The sequence below is a fragment of the Podarcis bocagei genome, assembly GCF_964188305.1.
Source record: "Podarcis bocagei genome assembly, chromosome: 6".
Lineage (NCBI taxonomy): Eukaryota > Metazoa > Chordata > Lepidosauria > Squamata > Lacertidae > Podarcis > Podarcis bocagei.
Window position 1 is genome coordinate 10,046,950 of NC_138130.1, and position 22,366 is coordinate 10,069,315.

General features: G+C 46.3%; 1 protein-coding gene and 1 long non-coding RNA gene across 4 annotated transcripts in view; one reads left to right on the plus strand and one right to left on the minus strand.

Annotated features, from left to right (window-relative positions):
* KLF12 (KLF transcription factor 12) overlaps positions 1-3,994 on the minus strand; it is a 239,365-nt gene extending 235,371 nt beyond the window's left edge. For 2 of the 3 annotated variants that reach the window (XM_081198571.1, XM_081198569.1), the window contains exon 1: positions 3,748-3,994. The gene's annotated coding sequence lies outside the window, so the exon portion shown is untranslated. Of the gene's footprint in view, positions 1-3,474; positions 3,678-3,747 lie in introns of those variants that run through there. The other variant, XM_081198570.1, reaches the window with a different exon arrangement.
* Positions 114-17,964, plus strand: LOC308589510. The gene is made up of 3 exons (XR_014009337.1): positions 114-491; positions 1,953-2,702; positions 17,835-17,964. It is a non-coding gene; the product is annotated as an uncharacterized lncRNA (long non-coding RNA).
* The last annotated feature ends 4,402 nt before the right edge of the window (positions 17,965-22,366 follow it).

Here is a 22,366-nt window from a genome sequence, read left to right on the forward strand (position 1 = left end):
CCCACCCACACTTTTGCAAGGTAACTTGCAAGCAAAGATAAAATTGCAATATTTTAAGCAAAAATGAAAACACCACACGGACTGAGTTGTGACGTGGGTTGGAATCTGGCTGCCCATATGAGCTACTGCAGCCAATGTGAGCACCTGGGAAGACTAGGCAGGTGTGTAAGTTGTGGATGGAGCCATGAAACCACCTTATAGAGAATTGCAACACTGGTCCATCTAGCAGCCTGGTATTCTCTGGCTGGCAGCAGCAGGTCATGGTCCTTCCCCACATGCTACTGCCTGAAATCCTTTCGATACTGAAGTGGAGGCGTTTGGCATACGAAAGGGGTGATCTAGCCCTACTGTGAAGCTCCTCCCCACCCCTGCCCAGTCCAGAAAGACCCATGAAACCGAGTGCTCACCCTGGAGATATCCCAATTCACAATCCTTACAGCTGTCCTGGTGCTTGGGAGCAAAGGCGAGGAGGTGGATTAACGATTGCAGGAGTTCTTGCTGGGGGGGGGGGAGATATACCTTTCGCCCAGAGGTCCATAAAAGCCTGCGAAGAGCTGCTTAGAAGGCAGTTGTGCACATTCAGCATTGCATTTCGAAGGAGGATTTTTTAAGAAGAGGACTGCAATTTGGGGAGGGCAAATGCATATGTATGGGAATTACGCAAATATGTGTTCCAAGGCAGCAAGGGAAGAAATCCTAAATATAACATTACACGAGTGGTATAGAAATCCAGAGGGAGTGGCTGGGTTGTGGGAGGGGGAGGTTTTTCCTGCTTTTGCAATCCCTCATTTGACAAAAATCACTTAACCCCTGCCTGGCACAGGTAAAAGAAGACTGCAACATCTCCCCACCCCCTCATCCTGAGAGTTCTTCTTACACAACCCATCCGAGATATGCAGAGCATGGCCAGAAGTTGCCCCCGCTGCCACCCACTGTTCCTTCCTCAGCGTCACCTTTGATTCCGTAGGAGAAGAAACTCCTGACCCCGGCAATGGTATCCGCAGTAGCCCTAGGAAACACCATGCGTGACCTGAGAGCAAATAGGAGTGGCCCAGCCCTCTTCTTCCTCCCACCCACCCACCCGAGAGCAGAAAAGGAAAGTGACATCATTGTGTTTGCGCATGAGGCAGAGGGAAAATAGTGCCGCTCAGAAAGCAAGCTCTCCAGTGCGCTCAAATACGTAGTGAAGGGACAGAAAAAGAGAGGGAGGGAGGGAGAATACTTGCCTCACTTTGCCAGGTATGGAGAGAGTATGCCGAACACTTCTAACAATGTGCCAGGGCTCCGTTTCCCAACCAGCGATGCACTTTGACAAACATAAGTGTGCTGTGTCATAAGGGAAGGAATTCAGCTTGTATTTACTTTATCTGCACACCCAAGGAAGTATCTGTGCTATCCCATCTCTGAAGCTTTTCAGTGCCATTGCTGACACCAGAGGGGTGTGTGTGTGTGTGTGTGTGTGCGCGCGCACACACTTCACTGCTCCTGTTTCATTTCAAGGCTGAGGCTGAAGGCTAGGCAGAAAATGGAGCTCACATACCAGGGCCATATAAAGAAGCCTTGTAAGACTGCCATGAATTCCTACCTGCCAAGATACTGGAGCCTGGGTGGGGAGGGGGAGTGAGGACACCATGGAAACCGACATCTCCAGCCCACTCCTCACCACATGACTCTTAAATTGGGCCAATTTGTTTCCCCGGCTGTCAGCCAATCAAAGCAGGATTTTGTGAGCCAAACGACCTAACTCATGGCACAGAACAACAAGGTGTTAGCCTTCAAGCATCTTTTCAGTCTCACATCTTTGTTCTCCAGCAGGCAACTCCATCTTAAGCACTTTCAGAAGTAAAGCACAGCAAGGAAAAGGCTGCCAACGCTAAAACTGAACAGTTGCTTTCTGTTTCTCTCTCCCCCAATCTCTCTTTCTCTGTTGCAACATCCTTAAAAAATAACAGGAGCCTGACAAAAAGGGTTACACCCAGCATTGAAAAGATGACCACTCCTCTTCGCAAAGTGAAGCACCATTCGTCCCACCCATTATGAGACACGCATTTCAGACCAGACCATTTACTTAGCTAACCAACTCTGTCCTCCAGTAAAAAGAGGGAATGGAGCAAGTCTAGGTGGTTTTAAAGCGTGACGTTTGCTTGATTGGCATATGTCTGGCGTAACAGCTTATGCACATGCTTTTGATGTAAATACAAATGCTTCCACGAAGAGCTTGGTAATGCTTATTCAATGGGGGCGGTGAGAGAGAAGCAAACAAACATACATACATACATACAAGCAGGTTTGAAATTAAATAATGCATGCAATACATTGCTTTGAAATAGCTGGAAGAAGAACCTGTATTGAGCACTGGCAATGCCAACTACAGCAAGTTTACCCAGATTATGCATTCTACTGTACTTATATATTTAAGAGACCACCACTGCAAGCTTTGAAACCAGCTGAATTTTCATAACTATTATTAAAGTATGAATCTTGTCCGTAGAGAGGGAAATGTTAAGAGAATGAGAATGCTGCACAAAGCAATACAAGGCGAGGACGCTTCATCTGCCTTTTTCATTAAGTGTTTGGCTCCCCTCCTTCCACTTTTCACTTTTAAAAAAGTTCATCAGAAGTTCTAAGGACAGCGAGCCAAATAAGAATTGGTTCTTTCTGCATATGAACTTCCAGCAATTACACCAGCTCATGGCACCCAGGTCAGGACTCTCACATTTCCACAAGCTTATATTGAGACTAGTAGCACAGTGACCAGGATGGATCTCAAATATTCATCCCTAGTAGTCTAAACGCAAACTTCTCCCTTTGTCAACTCCAGCCAGGGCTACCTTAATGGAAAGGTGGGGGTTGGGGGGAGTGCCACTCAGAAACCATCTGTTCCCCCCACCCTAAAAAAAAAAAAAATCTCCATTGCATGAGCAATATTGTGGCAAGTGACAGTTCCATACCATTATTACCAGAACAATAATGGTTGTAGCACAATTAAGACCGAGAAAGTGTCATCAGAACCTTAACCCTTTGCTGGCCGATCTCTCCCCTCACAGACACCCAGGCAAATAACTGAGTGACAAACTAGTATAGCACAACTCCCAATTCAACCTGCTGTTTTTGTTTCCCTCTCAAACCTCACCCCCCCCCCCAATATTTGAGCCAACAGTTTTCAATTTACACTGCTTAACATGCATTATCTTAAGAGGATTCCCCTTAGCAGGACTGAGAATGTCCCAATAGTATATTTTCCTTGGCTAGGTGAAGAAAGAAACCCCTTTTCTTTTCTTTATTTGCCCTCCTTAAAAACCCACGCCTCCAATAAGAGCCCAAACACTTCTTTAGATTTTTTTCTTTAAAAAAACAAACAAACCCCAAACCCCCTCCCCAAAGAGAAAACGCAGTGCCTGGACGGGACAGCACAAGGGACCCAGATTATTTTTCTTTAGGTTTGTTTCGAGAAGAAACTAAAGAGGCACAGACCTGAGCAGGAGCTGCAGAGCTGAAGAAATTTTCTTTCCCTTATAAAGGTCCCCCTCTCTTTTTCCTCTGGCTCTCACTCACTTACCCACACATTCACACACACACACACACACACACACACACACAAAATCCGGGTGCCTCATCCACACGCACACACTCCCCGTCTCCCCTCATCAGCTCTATGCAGTTCTCAGGAAATGAATGGGGGGGGGGATGGAAAGGGAGGGGAGGGGGGGCCAACACAGAGAACTGTTGTACTTGCAAATGACTTACCCGGATCACATGATGTGCTAAATGTAGGGTGGGCCGGTGGGTGGAGGCTCCCGAAACAAGAGAGGGCACAATGTAGCGCAGCAGCGGAACCTTACCGGGGACGCATCGGATTGCATTGGGGCCCCGGTGAGGGTGGGCCGATGGGAGGGGAGAGAAAGCGGTGGGGGGGGGGGAGAGGAGAGATGCGATGCGGCAGAGGCGGCTTCTCTCCCTCTCTCCTTGCCCTCAAGGTGGGGGTGGGCGGAGGACGAGGAGGAGGAGGAGGAGGGCGGTGGGGCTGGGCGGGGAGGAGGCACCACAAACCCAAACAAAAGCCCCCCCGCCCCGCCTCCCTCCCTTGCTCCACCCAAAAGGTGGCGGGGTGGGGTCGGGTGGGGGAAGAATGCAATGCAAGCGCGGCTTGGAATGCAGGCGACGGCTCCCGCCCCAGAGGAAGGGCTTTACTGCCTGGGGAGGGCAGAGCCCCCCCCCAACCATCAATGGGCGGAGAGGGAGGAGGGGCGCGTGGGCGGGGGCATCTGCGCCGCGCCAGCCCGGCCCTGGGTCCCCGGTGCCCGGGCAGAGGTGGGAGGGTGGGTGGGTGCCAGGGAAACGCCCACTCGAGGAGGCTGCGGGGGAAACGCCCGGCTTCTCCGCCCAGCCTCGGCCTCCCGGTTGCATGCGAAGGGCGGCGGCGGAGGAGAGGAGCGCCGGGGGAGCCGGGGGTGGGCGGAGGGGCAGCGCCGAGGAGGGCACTGGGCGGCCGGCTGGCTGGAGCCGCAGGCCGCGAGGGGAGCGGAGGCGCGCGCCTCTCCGGAGAGGGCTCCCCGGGCGCGCTCGGCCCCAAGCAGCCTCCGCCAAGGGGCGAGCGGCCCTTCTCTGCAAGCGGGGGAAGGGCAGCCGAGGCATCCGCGGGGAAGGCGCCCGCCACCCTCGCGAGTGGGTCACGCCGCTTTCCTCGGCGTTGGGTGCGAGAAGAGCCGACCTAAGCAATCGCCTGGGACGGTAGACCCCATGTCTACAGTTTGTACCTCAGGTCACATACGCTTCAGGCTACATACACCTCAGGTTACAGACTCCGCTAATCCAGAAATAGTGCTTCAGGTTAAGAACTTTGCTTTAGGATGAGAACAGAAATCGTGCTCCGGCGGCGCAGCAGCAGTAGGAGGCCCCATTAGCTAAAGTGGTGCTTCAGGTTAAGAACAGTTTCAGGTTAAGAACAGACCTCCGGAACGAATTAAGTACTTAACCCGAAGTACCACTGTATTTTCATTCCCTGCCTCGATCTGCCCTCAGCCCATTTTTTTCTGGTGGAAGGGGGGCGCCATTTGGGCGTCCGCCAAAGTGCCTTGGGGGCAGGCCCTGGGTGCGAGTGAATCGCCCTGGGCTCCAGAGTCCTCCTCGGAATCGCCAGCCTCCATGTGTTACAGACCTGAAGGGCTGCAAAGGGGTAAGGGGGCTTTGCCTCCTGGCAGGGCCGGCCCACCCATGCAGCAAGGTGAGGCAACCGCCTCAAGCAGCAGATTCCAGGGGGCAGCAGGTCCAGTCTCCAAGCAATGCATTCCTTGCTGCCGCAGCCACAATGCCAGCTGCGGTGTGCTGCTTGTCAGCTGGATCGGCCATCCCTTCTGCCCCATGCCGCTTCTGCAGCGGCCTCTTGGCAAAAAGGAGGCATCACTGGTCTTCTCCTGCCCTTGTTCCCGAGGTTGATATTTATTTCCCTCTTGTTCCTGATGTAGAACTTCATTTGCCCCTTTTCCCCTGGGAGGTGCAATTTTGTGGTTCTCACATGCCAAAATGTCGGTCCAGCCCCAAACTCTGCCCATTCACATCTGCCCCAGGAAGGCCTGTGGGGCCAGCTCTCTCCATGGGGAGACTGCTTGATCCCACAGGAAGTGGGATCTTCTGAAGGCAGGTAATTTACTCTCAGCACTCCGAAAGTTAAGTTCCTTTATTAAACTACCTCTTCACCCACCAAGAAGGAATCTCCAGAGCATTTACAAGATTACCATTACATAATAAAATATCCATAAAAACAATGCAAAGCTTGTGGGGGCGGGGTGGAGGGTAAGAACGAAAGTGACTAGTATACTTCCATTTTTTTATTAAAGGAAAGCTAAATATATACATTATACAGAAATATGAGACGTGAAAGAAGAAGAAAATTGTTCTGTAAGTGAGTGGTGGTTTAAAAGTTTTGCCGATTGCGGAGTGAGATGATCTGGTAATCGATTCAGCTGGCAAAGATATCCTAGGACAGCTTGTGCAAGTGGGGAAATGTTTTCAGAAAAATGACCAAGTAACCGACTTTGCTGGATACTAGGCATTCTGCAGTTAAAAAGCAGGCAATAGAAGGTGAAATGGTGCCATCTGCAATGTGAATAGGCATACTGGCTGCACCCAGGGCAGAAGGGTGAAGTGTATTTCTGTTTTGTTGGATTGTTGTCTTAATATATTTTAAAATAATGAAGCAATATATTAAGCCTAAAGAGGCAAGGCTGGTGGTTACTAGGAAGAGAGCCTTCTCAGTGGTAGCTCCCTGGTTGTAGAATGCTCTCCCTAGAAAGGCTCGTCTGTAGCCTACATTTGGATCCTTTGGATTTTGTAGTGAAAATCTTTTTTATTCTTCTGGGCCTTTTAATAAAGCCAGTGGAATGAGAGAACTATTTTGTTTCCCCTTTTTTATTGATCTTATGCTGCTTCATGATAGTTTTAAGCTTTTACACTGAGCTTTTGTGCTGGTAGAAGGGTTTTTAATATATTGATTTATTTTTTTTGTTTGATAGTTTTTAAGTTCACTTTTTAAATTGGTGAACCGCCGAAAGGCTTGGTTGATTGGATGGTGTATGAAAGCCAAAAACGAATGAGCATTTTAAATCTACTGAGATGTTTTCTTGTGGTTCTACTGAAATTTAAGCCTTGTGGCCGGGCTGTACTTGGTTTAAAAAGGCACATGAGAAAGCAATCCTATTGAAGCTAAGAAGTACTGGGATAGGCTGGTGCCTGGAGAGGCAACTGCCCAATAACCTCACACATGTTGTCCTAAGCTCCCCAGAGCACAGATGGGGCATAACACCAGTTTATACACCAGCTTTAGCCCAGTCTCTGACCTTTGTGTGGCCCACTTTCATTCCTCTAGCATTGCAAAATATGTACAAAGCTGCCTGGCTCCAGAGTGTGGAAAGAATATGATCCCTGGGTGGTCAGGCATTGGCATGCGCCTCCTCCCTTCACAGCCCTTGATGATGATGTGGGGAGTAAATGGGGTGTAGCCAGAGAGCAGCTGCGTTCTGGTCAACTCCAGCTGTTAAGCGATTCCTGAAAATGCAGGCCGCAGCCAGTGCTTTAAACGGAGTTGCACACTGAATTGGTCCCTGACCAAATGCTGGCTGTGTACATGGCACGATGCCACGAATATCGCCTTGCACCCCAGAAACCACTGGAGCTCATCTGGAGGATTCAGCAGCTCTCATAAGAAAAGGGCTGTTTGCATTGATTTAGAAAAGACCCACAGACAGTATTCTTGTTTGTTCCAAACAGCAGCCACAGTGGCAAAATCAGAAGCTGGCCAAAATGGGGAAATGAAAGGGTGCATCTATTAAAATATGATTTGGGGGAAGTGTGCTTTTGTTCCTGTTGTACAAAATACTGTGAAAGCCCTGTCCCAACCATAGAGGCAAATCAGGTAACTGCCTGGAGTTACGGAATTCCAGAGGCGCCAGCTCAGTTATGTAAATCTTTTGGAGACTTGTTGCCTGTGCTTTCGGAGAGAAAGTGATTAGTGGCAGCTTAGCAAACTCTGGGCTGGTTGGTATCCCCTTGTTTTCCAGGAGATGCCATCAGAAGGCCTCCTGAGCTTTGGAGGGCACATAGCTCAGAGCACATGCTTGCATTCAGAAGGGCCTGGATCCAACCCCTGACACCTCCACTTTGAAGGAGGCAGAGAGCAGGTGATAACAGAAGACCATGACTGGTCTAGAAGCATAAATAGTAAAGGGAAGCCTCCCTTCGACACCAGTGCATAGACACACTTTTGGCAGAGAAATATGCTGCCCTTACGAGTGGCAGAAAAGCCACCATATTCATGGGGTACTCAGTAAAAAAGACATAAGTGAAAGACATAAACATTTGGTAAAAGAAGCACCCTTGGCATTTGAAGAAACATCACCTTATATCCCTGCCCTTATATTACCAAGGTCTTCAGGGGAGTTGTCCATGGCTTGGGTGCCCAGCTTGTATCCACCAGGAGACATCGGTTTTGTGGGCTCAATTCAGTGGAGCTCCTTCCCAGCTGAGATCAGTCTGGCCTCCTCCCTGTTGAACTTTCAGTGCTTGCTGTTTCCGCAGGTATTTCAAGCAAGTTTTCCCAATAGTTCCCAAGGTTCATTTCAGCTGATTTCATTGTATCTTTCGTAACCCTGCTGTACGACCCCTTAGAGACTATGGTATTAAGTGGCATGTATACATTGTTGAAATAAATAAATAAAATAAACCAGGGAGGGAGCCAATGAACTCACGCTGATGGGACGTGTCCCCAACATATGGCCTGGAATCAGCATGCAGAAAGCATGAAAGACTTTGCAACAGCCACCCCCTGCCCCATCCGCCCCTGGGGCCCAGCCAGGAACCCCCACTACTGCAGATCCCCAGGCAAGCCTACAGAGGTTTGCATCTCAACATCTCAAAAGCAAAAAAGGGTATCTTTTCACGCTGCTTCTTGTAATTCACTTCCATATGGCTGCTTTTGGCACGAGCTTGTTACATCGGCAGCTGTTTGTGTCTCCGGCTTTCAACTCCATTTTTGGCAAGACTAAAGAAAGGGAGGTTAACAAACCAAGGGAAGGGAAAGCAGCAGCGATACAAAAATATACCATGCATGCCTACCCCTCTCAGGATAAAATAGGGCTTAATGCTGAACCGTACAAAGTTCAGGGTGCAACTTCTTACTTACAAAGTAAATACAAAATGTTACGACATCAACAGATCATCTGTATTTTCACAGGTATTAAATAATCTTAACTACCGCTGCTGTACTTCCAGTGGAACCATTGCAGTATACAGTTGCCTCATTCCCAAGAATCTTGCCCAGAAATCTTGCAGTGTGCCAGAAGTCCTGTGAGGTCTGGCTCAGATCACCCAGCCCCCATAAAGTTATCCTCCAAGAGAGGCAGTCTCAATGTCACCGTTTCCTCTGGGAGCCACAACCTCCCACTCCCAGGCACATTTTCTGATAGGCATTGCTGAAGATCAGGGGCCCCATGGTATCTATCTGCTCTTGATGGCTGGCGCTGTAGATCAGTGTTGCAAGTGTGTTGTATCGGGGGCAGAATTCAGCATCCTGAGAATCTCTGTGAGGTTTTTATTTTAAAAAGCGTTTTTTCTATTCCCTTTGACTATAATCTGTGTCCAGGGCAGCTGTTTACCAGCTCCATCTGGTACGTAGGCTGAGACCCTATCTGCCTGCGGACTGCCTCGCCAGAGTGGTGCATGCTCTGGTTATCTCCTGCTTGGACTACTGCAATGCACTCTATGTGGGGCTACCTTTGAAGGTGACTCGGAAACTACAACTAATCCAGAATGCGGCAGCTAGACTGGTGACTGAGGGCGGCCGCCGAGACCATATGACACCGGTCTTGAAAGACCTACATTGGCTCCCAGTACGTTTCCGAGCACAATTCAAAGTGTTGGTGTTGACCTTTAAAGCCCTAAACGGCCTCGGTCCAGTATACCTGAAGGAGCGTCTCCACCCCCATCATTCTGCCCGGACACTGAGGTCCAGCGCCGAGGGCCTTCTCGGTAGTGGCGCCCGCCCTGTGGAACGCCCTTCCAGCAGATGTCAAAGTGATAAACAACTACCTGACATTCAGAAGACATCTTAAGGCAGCCCTGTTCAGGGAAGTTTTTAACATGTGATATTTTACTGAATTTTTGGTTTTTATGGAAGCCGCCCAGAGTGGCTGGGGTATAAATAATAAATTATTATTATTATTATTATTATTATTATTATTATTATTATTATTATTATTATTAAGGTGGGCTTGAAAATGTCCTGACGCGGTGATGGTCCAGTGGCCAATGATATTGGAAGTCTGAAAAATGACACCGGAACAAGTAATATATTGACTAAGATGTTACCTGGAGGAGCTGGGATGCTTAACCTGGCTGCCATTTTCAGTGGCAGTCCCATGGTCTTCATAAACTGTTACGTAGTCTTGCATCCCAATTTCAGATTGATTCCTAGTATAATGGATGCCAGCTTGAATAAAATATTTGGGGGGAAGCAGGTATGCCGACTCCTACATAATTGATCACATGTCACCGTGTGCACACACAATTTGAATGACAATGCCCATCAACTTTGGAGGGGCCCGGCCCCCTCAGATATTTTTTGTTGGGGGTGTGTGTGAAAGGAACTAGGAGTTGTCTCCTATGCCAAAAAATAGTTCTTACTGACAGGTTGTTGTCATCCATATTGCTATCACTATCAGACATTATATTTCCTTTGTTAAAGGGAGAGGGACTTGTTAGTGGGGTTTTTTGTTTTTAAGAAGTTTCATTTTGAGAAATGCAAGTACCGTATTTTTTGTTCTATAAGACTCATTTTTTCCCTCCTAAAAAGTAAGGGGAAATGTGTGTGTGTCTTATGGAGCGACTGCAGGCTGCGCAGCTATCCCAGAAGCCAGAACAGCAAGAGGGATCGCTGCACAGCGATCCCTCTTATTCTTGCTACTGAGATTCAGAATATATTTTTTCTTGTTTGCCCTCCTCCAAAAACTAGGTGCGTCTTATAGAGCAAAAAATACGGTAATCACCAAGCTGGCTGACCTATCATGATCATGGGAAGTAAATCCTGCTTGAGCGTTTCTCGTGGGCATTTGGGTGGCCATTGTGAAAACTAGATGGGCCATTGACATGATCTAGATAGAAGGCTCTTCTGTTCTTAGTCCTCAATCAACACAATAAGTAGCCTGTAGAGAAAACTAAACGTGGTGAATTAGAAAGTTTCATGTTATTCCAGACTGAGAGAAACTAAATTAATCTGCTGCTGCTCCTTTCCAGGAAAAGGAGAGTCCCTAGAAGATAATTGCGCAACGCAGACATTTGTTCACATAAATTTTTGAGCATCATAGGCTTTAAGTGTGTGGTTAAATAGAAGATATTCCTTCTGGATCACTACTTAGCAGGCTGTACTACAGACTTCTTATTATTGCATAAATTCAGGTAACAATTGCAGGACATCGGGCAATACAATTTTTGTCCCCTAGATAGTTGCCCTGATATGACATCCCTGTGTAGGAAGAGGCTTCCATGCATGTGGCCAATGCGCAGGATATTTATCTAAAGGATTTATATGTTGCCCTGCCCTTCAACAGAACTTCCAGTGTCCCTTACAAAAGCAAGACAACACACATTAATAAAACACCAGTTGTTAAAGGGGGGAAAACATGCATTATTTCAATGCTCATTCAGGCCTTAATGAACTGCTTAGATGTACTTCTTGGTGCACATTCTCATCTGGGGTCACTAGATGTTTTGAAAAAGTAGTCTGAACAGTTTGCATCAGATCTCAATTACTGCTGTGAAGGTGGCAACTGCCGGCTCAGTTTTGTCTCCATGCAAACCACAAGGAGCAACCAAGGTTTGATCTTGGCTTATTGCTCAGGTTTTGTTTCAGAGGGAGAAAAACGCAAGCCCCGGTTGTCTACTTGGCTTGTTTCCTGGTGGTAGCAGGGGTAAGGAAGGAACCATAGTTTGCTTTATGGGATGGCTGAAGCAGGCCGCTTTATTTTCTGTGAAGCAATTAACAACAAATAATGCAACTCCCTGGCTATTCTGTGAACCTAGCAGTTCGAAAGCACGTCAAAGTGCAAGTAGATAAATAGGTACCACTCCAACGGGAAGGTAAACGGCGTTTCCATGCGCTGCTCTGGTTCACCAGAAGTGACTTAGTCATGCTGGCCACACAACCCGGAAGCTGCACGCCAGCTCCCTCGGCCAGTAAAGTGAGATGAGCGCTGCGACCCTAGAGTCGGCCGCAACTGGACCTAATGGGCAGGGGTCCCTTTACCTTTACCTTTAATGCAACTCCCTGGCTATTCTGTGAACCATAACAATAACAATAACACTATTTAGTATTATTTATTATTATTATTTACTGTATTATTATTTATGCTTTGTGGATCCAGTTCATTCACCCACAGTTCAAGTACTTCAAAAGTGCCAAGATGCAACAGGTTGAAGACGGCTGTAGTATTTTGAAAGAAGACAGGTGGTTCTTCTCTTGCAGAGTGAGCTCAGCTTTGCAACTGGCAATGTAAATTCATGCACCTCTGAGTCCTATGCTAGCTTCAAATGCAATCAGCCCTTAAGCCTTTTCTTTTCCCTATGTGCACCTACTTTTTCTTTTATTTTTTAATTACTTACATTAAGAAAGAGGGATGTTAGAAAGTAAAGGGAGGGGATTCTTTTTTTAAAAAAGTGGAGGGAATAATATAGCTTTGTTTTCCAATTTTAAAATGAGCTAGAGTTCCTTTCCTTTTGTCTACCTCGTGATGCCAAAAAGTATTCTTCTGAGTGGGAGCTATTTTCCAGCCACAAGGCATTGTTCTCCCCATCTCCCCTCCCCTCCTGCATGCATGTCATATCTTGACGCTGCACACCCCATACAGAGAGGCAGTTTTGCTAGAAAGGTGAGCAGGTGTGCTCAGCTGTCGTGATGAGCATTCAACCAGTCATTGTCTCCATTTTGAATTTTTTGAACATAACTGATCTATCGAGCCCTTCTCCCTTAAAAAAACAAAAACATCAAACCCCTCTTATTTGAACTTCAACTTAGCAAAGTTTCCCAGACTAGTTATCCTCCTCCGTTTTCCATTTCTTCTGTTTGCTGCAAGGTCGCAACAAGTAAGGTTGTATTCTGATTCCCCATGCAGCACCTCGGCCTTTGCAGACACTTGATATTCTTACTGAGACTCCAGGGGTCCCGGCACATAGCCAGGGTTCGCTTTCCTTGGGACGAAGGTTAGAGGAGACTGTGGCGTCGTTGGGATATATGGTTTTGTTTACACACATATATACAACCAGAGCACAGGATGTCGGGGCTCACATCATCAACACTCCAACAGATCTTTAGATTGCAAGAGAAGCCAGCTTAGATTCAGCACAGAGAACGACAGGTCACACTCTCCAGAGTCCAGTATGCCACTTTCAGCTCACATGCATATGCTAAAACTCTCGCTATTGTCCTTCTACCTAACAGCCAGGTGAGAGGAGTGGGGGGGAAGGCCCAGCCATGTGCTCATTTTCTATAGATGCAGATGTCTGAGCAGGCAATGCCATTACCCTGACAAAGGGACTACTTGCCCTCTTTTACATTCAAGCATCACAGGTTCACAAAAGTTGGAAGGAATTCAGGGTATGATCCAGAGTGACCCCCGAATTAATAATCATCATCATTTGTTGTTGTCATTGTCATCACCTTTTCCAATTATCTTGCCTAAAGGTGGAGGGAAACTTTGCCCTTGGAAGAGACATGCTTATAGAAGGAGAGATGGTTGAGGTTTATCTACAAAGACTCTTTTCTCTTAGCTTCTTCCTGCCCTCCTCCTGTCAGAATCTCCTCTCAGTTAAAGCAGTTGGGTCATGTGGATTCTGGCCTTTGCTGCCCTTGATCCTTTAGTCCTGTTCTCCACCACACTTGCCCCTCTGGATCAGATGGTTTGCGTGGTCTCAGATCCAGATGTTCAGCTCCTTCCACCTCCATCTTGGTCCTCTTGGTAGTTTCAGGTACCAGGTAGTTTCTTTCACCATGTTTGATTCCCTTTTCACTTGGGCTTGTCCTTCAGTTCCTGTGACCTGTAGCTGTCTACACACACAAACATCCATCGCTGACAAATTCCTTAGCACAGATCTGTGTTGCTTTGTCCCTACCCTGTCTTGATTTGCATCTGCCTCCCCTTTGCTATAGGGAGGTTTGTCACAGAATGTTACCTTGGCATGAGCCAGATCAGACAAAAATGTGCTTGTGGAACATCTGCGGGGATTGTGCACAAAAAGGCCCCAGCACTACACGCTAGCAGAGGTCTTGTGCTCATTTGCTGAACTTGGGAGAAATCTTTGTGTTGACAGGAAATCAATTTAAATACCTACTACTGAGAGATTGTGTTACTAATTCCTTTTTCAACCCTTCTCTGATGACTAAAAGCATAGAAAAGGTGCTGGGTTTTGCCGAGCCAATCAGCTGTATGAGCGCCCGTTTAATCTCCGATATAGAGATAACACAGGCTCCGCTTCTGCCGCCTATCAGCACAGAATCCATTAGATATTGGTCAGACCTCAAGGGGCCTCTGAGTCTGTCCACATTGATCTGATAGTAGGACCCAAGCTTGTTTGGTCTAGAGACACCATCCTTTATCTATCTGAAATGTCACTGTGCATACATGCCACCATACAGCAAAATCATTATAGATTACAGTCTCCAGGTGGCAGATTAACCAAACTGTTTCCTGCCCCCCATAACCTTGAAAGAGATTTTACTGTTGAATTCTATATTAAGTCAGCAAACACTTTAGCACCAAAGTCTAGGTGATGGCCGGTTGCTCTGCACCACAATGCGGCAAAGGCTTTTGGGATGGGCTGTCTACTATGAGGCGAAGACCTCGCACAGGCCTCTTCTGACTGCATCTGCTCCTCCCTCCTCCCTCGCTGCTTCTCCTGAAGCGAGCCACAGCATTGCAGGTGCATTCAGTGCCTCTTCGAAGGCTGATGCCAGGTCTCTGTTCCAACTTTGCTCCCAAAGCTTTCTGGTAGCCCTTAGTCTGATGGTGCCTGCTGCTGATTTAGACATCTGCAAGGCTCCTCTCAGCAGCGATGTGCAGGTGTGTAAGCAGGTAAGCTCCTGGCCTCCAGCTCCCATGCTAGCAAAACTCGCATGCACATAACTAGCATGTTGTGCTGAAGGTTTCTAGCCTAGCCCTCTGGATGTACTTTATACGTGCATGGATTGCTTGCATGGTGGTGGAACGTTAAAAAACGTGACACTCCCCTGATGCAGCCGCAGTCTGACCGGCACGATCCCCGGGGTGTGTGCGCGGGAATCTCAGCACTGAATTGACCCAGTTATGTGTTCAGTCTCTGACTCTCTTAGAAATCATGGCTCCACACAGGCTCTGTGTCAGAAACTCACACTGTAAAATCACACCTGCTATAATATTTTTAGCAGCGAACCTTCGGAATACCTGGGTCACAGTCAATGCTGTTCTAGTTTTATAGAGAATTAGCCTTCAGTGATTGCTTCTGTCTCTGTCTTTTGGCTAGTTTTACGTCATGTACCTCGGGTTAAGAACTTAATTGATTCTGGAGGTCCGTTCTTAACCTGAAACTGTTCTTAATCTGAGGTACCACTTTAGCTAATGCGGCCTCCTGCTGCCGCGCGATTTCTGTTCTCATCCTGAAGCGAAGTTCTTAACCTGAGGTACTATTTCTGGGTTAGTGGAGTCTGTAACCTGAAGTGTCTGTAACCTGAAGCGTCTGTAACCTGGTGTGTCTGTAACCTGAGGTACCACTGTACTGAGAAGTATGTACAACAGAGTCCCTTGTGTGGACATCTACATATTTCTCAGCTGATTTAAGTGGAACAGTAAGGTCAACGTGGGTTCTTGTGCCTCCACCGACACTGATACTGCTAGATCCCTATAGTGGCATTTGGAATATCAGGGACCAGCATGTCTGATACTCCAAGAAGCCTTACCTAGAAAAGGCCTTAAGGATTCATTGCACATTGCAAAAAAGTGGCAACAGAAGATAGAACAAATGACCTGCACGTTGCCTCCCCAATTCGAGGTGTCTCGCAAAGGGGAAATCTCTGTACATTTTCTCTTAGAGGAGAACCACATGCTCTTTTTTTTTGCAGATGAGACTTTGTGTTTCACTACCAGAGAGATGTGTAGGTCCCCCACATTCTGTCTGAACCTCAGGAAAGAGTTGAAGGTCATTTGTACATACGCTATTACTGCTTTCTCATGAGGCACAAGCGGTCCCAGGAGTTACTTTGATACAGAGCCACTGGGAAATGTCAACATATTTGGACAATCAGAAGCTTAGATAAATGCTGTTGACTTAGAGTTCCTGTGACATGGAGGGAGCTTCAGAAGAGACACACAGTTCTGATCATATACAGATTTGGATAACTAAGGTCTTATGAGGTTACACTATATACCAGCGATGGTCAAATGCGGCAATTTCAGTTTCTCATTTTTCAGTCAATTTCAAGTTCACACATTTCCACCACAGTTTGTGAATTTTTTTAAGTCTTCACAAAAATTTGTCAGGATTTCAACACACATTTCTTCTAATATACAATTGTATGCAATTTTCCACAATGCACACATTTCAAAAAATATTTCCCCTAATATAATGCATTTTGTATGCTATTTGCGGCAATATATGCATTTTTGCACTTTTTTTAAGTTGGAGAACTATGTCACAAAATTTGGAGAAGTGAATGTTGAAGGACAGCTGCTTTTCAGTTTGCATATTGTTTCAAGAATTGTGAATTAGGAAGGTTAATATTAAAACGTGGATTGATCTGAATGTCTCATAGAATCATAGAATTGTTAGAAAGGACCACAGCGGTCATCTAATCCGACCCCCTGCGATGCAGGAATCTTTCACTCTACATGGGGCTCAAATTGACCCCCACTCAGTTTGAGGCTCCAACCCACAACCCTGAGATTAAGAGTCTCATGCTCTCCCGACCAAGGGTTGCTTATACCAAGTATAAACATATTGAAGGCTACATCTCCAGTGGTTTCACTGCAGGACAACACTCTGGCTAGTAGTGACCATAAATATAAACATTCTCAGGAGTGGTATTTCTCTTTTCTTTTTGGGGTGGGTGCTCAAGACCAAAGAGGTGGTTCGGATACTTTCCCCATTCACACATAAAATGAGTACTGGATGGAGTTATATGGGCAGATTCAACTAAGTTGGTGCTCTTGCAGAAACCAGCACAGCAAGTCCTACTAGTGGATCAGGACTTTCCCACACACGCATACAACCCTGCACCCTCCCCAAATCTGCTTGGGAGGGTTGAAAGAACCCTCAGAACAGCATATGTGAGGAGAGAGGAATTGGTTTCATCTGGCAAGTGGAAAGGCTTCTGCTGCTACAGCAATCACCTTAGCACCATCTCTACTTCCACCCATGTCCCAGTGGTTTTGTATATAAGTTAAAGTTTGACCCCTGGGGAACCCCACAAATCAGTTCCCAAGGCACTGAGCAATAGTCCCAGTCCCCCTCATTGCTTTCTGAAATCAGGCTTAGAGGTAGGAATGGGATTGGTGTGACACAGTGCCCCCAGTGCCCAACCCCCAAAGCCACTCTAGGAGGATGCAGTGGTCACTGGTATCAAAGGCCACCGAGAGGTCAAGAAGAACCAACAAGGTTCTACTTTGACAAAGGTCACCAACCAGGGCAGCCAAGGCAGTTTAAGCACCATGTCAGGGCCTGAAACTGGATTCAAATAGGTCCAGATAATCAGTTTCCTACAAGAAAACCTGTAATTGGAGCATGTTTACAGGAAGCAATGTTGAATGAGAGATAGTGGTTAACACATCTATGTCCAAGGAGGTGTGCACCACCTCTTTAAGTCATCACCAGCACAACAAGACATTTACCACTTCCTGGACCCGCCCAGCCACACCCCTCCAGCTTGCTTTTACAAGCTACAATGGACAAAGGTCAAAAGAACATATGTTTGCCCAAACTCCTTCAGGCAGCTTGTTCACATTGAATGGCAGCAGTTGAAACTGATCAAAAATAGACCAGACCAGATAGTGCTCTGGACATTTCCCCAGGACTCTCTAACTGTGGCATCCAATTCCATGCTAATCTGTGTGTTTTTAGACTTGAAGTACCTTGCAACTTTGTCGCAGTAGACATCTGATGGTATCTTCATCTCTGTCTGGCCAGATATTACTGGACCATTTCCCACATACAAAAGATCTGCTGGATGGCTCTTAGAAGGTGGAATGGTGGCAGAGAATTATTTCATCTTGGTTACTGCCTCATGGTAGCATGATAATGTGCTCTTTCTTGTATCTGGTCAGATTCACATCGGGATTTCCCCACTCCAGTCTTCCTGCTTCATTGGTCATCATTCCTTGGAAAACAGGGAGCTCTGCGGTCTCCACAGCATTGGGAAAGGCAGTTGGGTGCATTCGAGCCAATGGATCTGCCTAGTTCACAAATCCAAAGGGAGAAGAGAGTCTCAATAGAAGCACAAGCCATGCCAACAACAACAGAATCACCCAGAACATTCAAGTATCCATAGGCTTCCATGTGTCCAAGAACATATCAACTCAATGAATTGACCATCCCTGCAGGGAGATACAGCCACTATCAGTCCAAATCTCACCAGAAGATGATCTGCCCAGGACAATAGGCATGCCACAAGCCCCTCTCCATCAATGGGTGCCCACTGGCGTGCTCCATGGCAAAAACGAGATTGAAGGTATGCCCAGTCACTTATCTTGAACCTATGTTGAACTGAAACAGCACCATGGTTATGATGGAGGCCTTGAAGTCCCAAGCTGGTACACAGGAGGCAGCTTCAGTGTGAATATTGAAGTCTCTCAAAACCATACTGGAGGGAGCCTCCAACACCACGCTTGAGACAATCTCCACCAGCTTGGTCATCAGGAAGCCTGCTGAGCAGCACGGCAGCAGGCCTTCTTCTGTCCCTCAGGTTCAACACCTGGGACAACCCACTGAACCCAGTTACAGAATAGATCAGCCACATGGAATATCTCCACTTATACCTGATTTTTGGCTCACAATGAGGCTTGGAGGCAGCTAACATCTTCAAAATACATAGTTAGAAGCAAGTCGATAATGTACAATAAAACAAATCCTAGAACCATATTCATAGCAAGTACAAACTCAGCAATAATATAATTAGCAGCATCCAAAGTCAATCAACTAATCACTCCCTTGTGGATCGTATGAATCAACAACAATAATTCAACAGTGGCTATAGGAAAGTTTAACAGAAGGCACTTGATTCCAACCAGGTAATTTTTATTATTATATAGAAGCAGGAAAAGTTGTCCTCCCTTTTCCTTCCTCTTTGTTCTGATATTCTTTGTGGATGTGCAGTTTGTACACATCAAGAGTAGAAGAAATACTCATGAGCAAGCAGGCCAGTTTTTTTGTGTGTGTGAAGCAACAAAGGCTGATGAGGAGACCGGCTGGTGGCTAGGACAGAAGTTTATATGAACTTAGCAAGTGCCACTCCACACGCATATGAAAGAAATGTATCATGTACCAGCGTGAAACCCCAAAAGTGAGGTTGACTGATTTATAACTGTATTTCCATTACCTAAAACTATGGGATGACTTTCTGTTCCATTATCTAAAACCATGGGAAGAGGTTTATTGATCTTCAGAGATGCCCACTTGAAATAAGACCTCATCTATGCTTAATAAATCATGAATCTGAATTCACTGAAATTTCTCATATTCGGTTTTATAATTGTTTAAATCCATTGAAGTTAGAAATGCAAGAAGACGCTATGATTTTATGTTTTGCCCCTTCCCATCCTAAATGAAGCCTGATAGGCCTGAGAAGTAGGGTTTTGGTTTCCCCCCTCGATTTTATAGTTTTATCTTTTTGTAAACCACTTTGAGGTTTTTGTTTTTTAAAAAACAACAACCAAGCAGTGCATTAAACAAACAAATTGCTGGAGGTATCACTGTTCTGAAGGTGATCACAACAGAATGCACCCTAAACGCTGGTGATGCTATAAGGGCAGGCAACAAATCTAATAATTAATAATAAATCTCCTCTTCCACCCAATTATCTTCCTATATACATAAAAACGTAAGGTGTTCATCCCGCGCTGAAGCTGGACATTCCCAACCCACTTCCATGCTTCTCTCCCACTTTTGTTTCTGCACCATTTGAGAGGCACTCTGCACATGTTCAGAGGCAAGACCTAATCCACACACATGGGGTTGATGCCAGTAGTTCTGCACATCGCCAGCACAAGCATGCAGGAGACTTTAAAAAAGGCAGGGCACGGACAGAGAGAGAGTGCAGGCGGCAGCATTTATCACCATTCAAAGAGCATTTTATTAGCCAAGCCCAAAACAGCATGGTGGTGCATTGTGGTTCTGTGCACTGGAAATTGGGAGGGTGTGTGTGTCACAGTTGAGTCAGCTTAATTCCAGCCATATCAGAAATTGGACGTGGGTTGAGGTGTACTGCACATTGCTGAAGAGGACCTGATCCAGGCATGCTGCTTCAGCAGCTACCCCATGTTTCTTAAAATCTGTGGCCCTACCTAAACTGTTTTTCAAAAATGGGCAAGGGAGAGAGAAGGACACGGGAGATACCATATACAACCAACTAATGGTTTTGTCACTTTGAGTAGCAGGCTGGCCCAAGTTGTCTCTTTGTATACGAGAACAGGGAGAAGGGGTCACTGACACCGGCAACTCCACACCTTCGTGCGTGTTATGTGCATTTCAGCACATTGACGGCTTGTGCTGGGGCACCTCAAACCAGTTCATAGGACTCAGCTGCCTGTCTCCAAGGTGCCCTGGATTTTACAGAGTGTATTCTAGCTGAGAAGGAACTTTCGTTTTTCGGTTGGTACCTCATAGCTCCATAACACACAGCTCCATATGCATCTGTGCTGGTGTTTTAACCTTTGTTTAGACCTGTGTTTAACAAGCAGCTAGCAAGTAAATAATAACAATAAAGAACTCATAAGAATTTTGCAGGTCCCTAAAACTCTGCAGAAAAGCACCTTTTTTGTTTGGGGGTTTTTAAGGCTGAAATGCTGATCCAACTAATAAGAGACCGCTCCGATAATAATCAGACTGACTTACAGAGAGAGGTGTGCCTGAAGGCACAATGCACGAGGTAGTTTATTGGCAGAAGGGCAGGCTAATGCAGTTTTCATGTCCACACATCTTAGACGTTGTGATTTACCAGTTTACAGAAGAAGTGAGGAAGATCTCACAGCACAACCGTGTCTACTCAAGAACTAAACCCTACTGAATTCAATGGGGCTTACTCCCAAGTTAGGATTGTAGCCTTGGCTGTTTCAGTGTTAAAGTGCAGACGTTTCCTCAAAAAGATATTCAGAGCAAGCTTTATATTTTATTTTAAACTTTAAAGATGGAGGCTGTATTATTGGGGGGGGGGGGAGCTGAAGGAGGGAGAGAGATTTAGTGAAAGGGATCCAGGGGGGAACTTTAGCCCAGAGTGGAACATCCATTTGTTTGTTTGTTTGTTTGTTTGTTTGAAATTATTATTATGCATGGAGCACCGTGACTGAAACCAGAGTGCACAGAAAAACACTGTTTACCTTCCTGCCACAGCGGTACCTATTTATCTACTTGCACTGGTGTGCTTTCAAACTGCTAGGTTGGCAGAAGCTGGGACAGAGCAATGGGAGCTCACCTTGTCACGGGGATTCAAATTGCTGACCTTCCAATTGGCAAGTCCAAGAGACTCAGTGGTTTAGACCACAGCGCCACCCACGTCATTACAGTGATACCTTGGTTTAAGAACAGCTTAGTTTATGAACAACTTGGATTAAGAACGCTGCAAACCCGGGCGTAGGACTGCCGGAACGGATTAAGTTCGTAAACCAAGGTACCACTGTAAAAACTTTGGAAGACATATATGCCAAACACATAGGACTGACTACAACAGCAGACTTGCAAAATGAACAACAACTTTTTTAAAACCTTGGAGGGAGTCACCAACAGAATATCTAAATAAAGAGGAACATCAATTCAAACAACAAGCTACACTGTTCATTTTTGGACCTGACGTACAAAATCTGAATATGTGGAATGTGTCATTCTGGACAACCAAAGAGAGAAATCGAGAGGGATATATTCAGCTCACTGCCCATTTGAAAACTGGCTTTCTTATCTTTGCTCTTGTCAAACTGGCTGCTCTCCAGCAAGAGGCACTTTCACAGGTCATGTAAAGATGCACAGGGCTGCCATGGAAACCCCAAGAACCAAAGGGCAAGGGGGAAAGGTATCACTTAGTTACCATTACGTCGCTGCTGCTCTTTTTAACAGAGTACCTATCTTTCCCACATTTCTTTCTTATTCTCCAAGTCACAGCGGCATCTTTTCCGAAAGGTTCCTATAATTAAAACGACAGTAATCCACAGCCCTGTTGAACTCCGCAAATCCATTGCCACCTGACTGTTCACTCCAACTTCAGCACTCTCCCACTTCAGCGTTTAAAGCATTGTACACATGGCATTAGCCACAATCTCTATTCATCCCGCGGTTTCTTAAGGAAACATTGCTGTTTAATGAGCTTCCCCCTCAAACCAGCTTCTATTCGATATGAAAATGTGAGCCACGTTCATGTTGTTGTTGAGGTGTGTATGTTTGAGACTGCGCATGCACAGATAGTTCAAGGGGTTGTGTGAACAGGTAGGGCTGCCATATGCCTGAGACATATCGGGGAGTTGTCCGTCAGAAATAGCGTCTGGGTGGAATTTCCAAAAAACATTAAAACAGTGAAATGACCAGGAAAACCCATGTCAGAAGTGTAGTTTTTTAGCTCAAAAACAACTTCTCCTCCTCCTCCTCCTCCTCCTCC